The following is a 4,166-nucleotide window of genomic DNA, read 5'->3' as shown; positions in this document are numbered from 1 at the left end:
GCTTTGTTCACATAGCCAACCCCAGTCCTCTCCTTGGGATCTGACCTCCAAAGCCCCAGCCTCAGCTCCCAGCCGCACGTGCCCCGGCGGGTGAGCAGACAAGCCTCTCGGGCTGGTGAGTGCTGGTCGGCACTGATCCTCTGTGCGGGCATCTCTCTGCTTTGCCCTCTGCACCCCAGTTGCTGTACTCTCTTCCGTGGCTTGAAGCTTCCCCCACCACACACACCCTGTCTCCACCAGTGAAGGGGCTTCTTAGTGTGTGGAAACTTTTCCTCCTTCACAGCTCCCTCCCAGAGGTGCAGTCCCCATCATTATTCTTTTGTCTCTGTTTCTTCTTTTTTCTTTTGCCTACCCATGTACGTGGGGGAGTTTTTTGCCTTTTGGGAGGTCTGAGGTCTTCTGCCAGCGTTCAGTAGGTGTCTGTAGGAGTTGCTCCACATGTAGATGTATTTCTAATGTATTTGTGGGGAGGAAGGTGATCTCTATGTCTTACTCCTCCACCATCTTGAAGGTCCTCCTCAGGAGTCAGTCAACCAGCCTGTCCTCTTCATTGGCTTTTGAGCGGCGAGCAGCCGGACCCCACTTTCATTTACAAGCTGACTGGCACAGACTGTCAGTAAATGTTTCAATGAGAATGGAAAATACGAACGATGTGAAACCATGTCTTATATTACTGCCAAACACTCTGAGTCCTGGGTGCTATATGCTGCCTGTCTTTTTCTACAAGGAACTTGAGCATTGCTGCCAGCTTCTACAGAAAGCAATGGGAAGGGGGTGGGGGGTCCAAAGTCTGCTGGACTGGAAGTTTTAAGGACTGTGTTCCATTTGTGATTCTGCTACTAACTCCCAAGTCAACCTGGTCACTTCACTTCACACCCCTGCAACCCCCTTTGAATATCTTCTCTAAATTGTTTAGACCTTCTCCAAGATAACCTGGCCATATGCATTGAGTCCTAAATATAGGCATAATTATCCAACGCATAGTTAATGCCATTTAAACAGTTACTCTGCTTGTCAGAATCCATCCTAAAGAAATAATCAGACAGTCTTTCAAAGGTTTATGCACTAGCTATTTAAAGCGGCACTATTTTTAGCAGCAATCTGAGTACCAATGAATAGAAAATTGGTTAAAAGACAATGTCATATCCATAAAATTTAATATTTACAGCCATTAAACGTCATGTTTATAAAGAATATTTAGAGCCATGTAATGTTTAGAATATAACATTATTTTGGAAAAAGCAAAGTATAAAATTACGTATGAAACAAATATGTATATATACATATATATATATTCATCCCTATTTTGCTAACATATGTGCATGATTATACATATAGCTGGAAGGAAACTTAACGAAATATGAATGATAGACTTATTGGTGATTTTTGTTCTTTATGCTTTTCTAAATTCTCTACAATATACATATACTGACTTAAAAATTGGTGAAAATTAACGTATAATTATTTTGGAAATCTTTTAGGATTTACTATTTATTTTTATTTACTTTTGGCATTTTGAAATTTTACATAATATACTTTGTTTAAGTCACTAAGTAATTTCTGACACCTAGATACCCATGCACGTGATTTTCCAGAAGCATTGTTACTATTATTAAGACTTTTTACAATTACTGTTTTGTTCTTTTTGTCTCATTATTCTGCTTTCTGGAAGATTTCCTCAGCTTGCTCTTCCAAGTCTTCCATTGAGAGTATTTTATTAGTCGATTTCCAGGAGATGTTTAGATCTATTTATCTACTTTTTTAAGAAATGTGACAGCTTCCTAAAACATAAATATACAGCTTGATCAATTAAGTTGATTTCTCGTAACAATCTCATGGCAGCTTCCTGAGAATTACTGGAAAATTTACTACCCAGCACTTCCCACCCACCAGTGCACCACATTGGAAGTGTCTAAACAGCACTGGAATTGTAGGTTGCATATAGACGTGCAAGCCCTAACATGCCCAGGCCTCAGCAATAACCTAGGTGTTTTGTGAAACAGGTAGTAGATGGCCTGTGGGGAGCAGGAACTCTTAAATTGTATTATTGTTGGAAGACCCTTTCGTTGAGGTAAACTTCACTTGGGGAAAGCTGGGAGGCAGGAGAAAGTGACCTGTTTCTGCTGCTCCCCAATAATCCCTTGCCCCCCCACCCCACATCAAATGACCATCTTTATTTCAGAAAGTTGGGTTAGGAAGAACTCAAAGGAAATACAGAAAATGTGACAATGAGGAAAGGTGGGAGCTTGTTTTTGCTGTTCTTACCAAAAAAAAAACAACAACAACAAAAAACTCTTAGCTTTGGTCTGTTTAGACTAAGTCTAACCAGTAGAGTTGTTTGGAAATATCTTTCTGTTGATCAGCGTCTGAATTCCAGATCTTTGTCAGCAGCAGTCTTCCTGAGTCAGAAGTCATACTGACTGGTGGCAGCCTCCTTCAGCCAGTGAGCCTCGGAGACGAGATGCTTATCTAGACAGCTGGTATTATCTTCGCCAGGTAAGGCATACTGTTGCACAAATTGGCTTATGCTATAGGGAACAGAGACACAAGGAAGATCAGAGGCCCCCCAGACTTGCCTGTTAGATTTCTTGAAGCTGATAATTCCATGATAAATTCCAAAAATAAAATGGCACGAGGACCTCCAGAAGTCTCAGGAAGATCAGGGCCGTATACATCTAAAACTCCAGGCCCCATAGGGCAAGTGTTAGGTTTTTTGCTGCGGCTTCCTCCATTTGATGAAACAGTACTTCAGCCAAGTCTTTACCACTGACTCATTAAAGCTGAGTTCCTCTGAGGTAATTCAATCTGGGCATATGGTCTTGCTAAACACATCTTCCAACATTCTCAGCTGTTCTGGGATAGAGTCTGTGCATCTTCAACAAGCACACCTTGGCTTTGCCGACTTGAGATCTTTTGGGAAGGCAGTATTTCAATCAGCTGAATCCCCTGAACCAGTGCCTCCTGGGTCACTCTTAGCACCTCAGTTTATTATTTGTTATTTTAATAAAAGGTTTTACATTTTGTGAATTCTCTTCCATTTAGGAAAATTTTACATTGCTAGGAGCTTTTCTTGAGTCATTTTTAAAGGAGCTCCCTTGGAAAATATCCATCAGACAAGCAAGGCCCTGAAGCTTCCCCATCTCCTGCCCCATGGGGGTCGTGGCCTCTCTGCTCCATGGCCCAGTCTTCCAGGCTCCTGGTATGCAAGGCTGGCATTCTTTCCTACTAAAACCGACTCCTGAGGCTCAGCCTGGGGGATTAGACAGCCCCTTGCCCTCTAGAGTAATGGGCCAAATAAATAATAATTGAAGATGAAAGGGATTTTCACAGTTTCAACTAAGGCTAAGAAGATTACATGTATTCTAACCCCAATCACAGTGGTAGCTTTATGGCATCTGGGTTCACAGTGAGGTCACAAGTCACTGGCAGTAAATAGGGGCCTTGGAAGAATAAGAGTTATGTATCAATGTGCATTGTCTGCTGTTTGCTAATTAGCTAGTGCCGCCTGGCATTTATTATACAGACTAGGAAAAACAAGATTTGGAACACTGGGCTGACAAGCATTATTAAAAAGGTTATATTTATGGGTCCCAGCAAGGAAAGTAATGGTCATTTCAGCGGAAAGAAGGAAACATACATAACAGATCCCTGGGGCATACTAAGTTGGGAGGCCAGTGGTAACTCTCAACTTTGCATTCATGTTTCTTCAAATTCCACTGAAAAAGACAAATTACTGGGTCTAGTCTCAGCTCTATAACTTACTAGGAGTGTGACCTTGAGCTATCATTGGATCTCTCTGAGCCTCAGATGCTTTAGCAGTAAAATGTGATGAATATTATCATCCTCCCTGGCTGTAAAAATCAAATCAGATAAATGACTAAGCAATCGTTTAGGAAATTGAAGAGATCTCTATACAAAAGTAAGTTATAACTTCTTGGTACTCCTATTGCCCATACTATAAGAGGAAAAGAACTCTGCTATAAGACTGAATACCAATACTCTACTGTAAAACTAAATATAAGACTTACGCTATAGGGCTAAAAGAACTCTATAGCTCATATGGTAAACCTAAAGGACAAAAAGAATTCAACTTCCTCTAAGAAAGCATCACTGAACTCTGCCAACTAGAATTGATTCCCCAGCCCCTCTGTAAGTCTAAAACACAT

This window comes from Neophocaena asiaeorientalis, unplaced genomic scaffold (assembly GCF_003031525.2).
Source record: "Neophocaena asiaeorientalis asiaeorientalis breed wild unplaced genomic scaffold, Neophocaena_asiaeorientalis_V1.1 scaffold946, whole genome shotgun sequence".
Classification (NCBI taxonomy): Eukaryota; Metazoa; Chordata; class Mammalia; order Artiodactyla; family Phocoenidae; genus Neophocaena; species Neophocaena asiaeorientalis.
The sequence above is the reverse complement of the archived record's forward strand: the minus strand, read 5'-3'. Positions refer to the sequence as shown.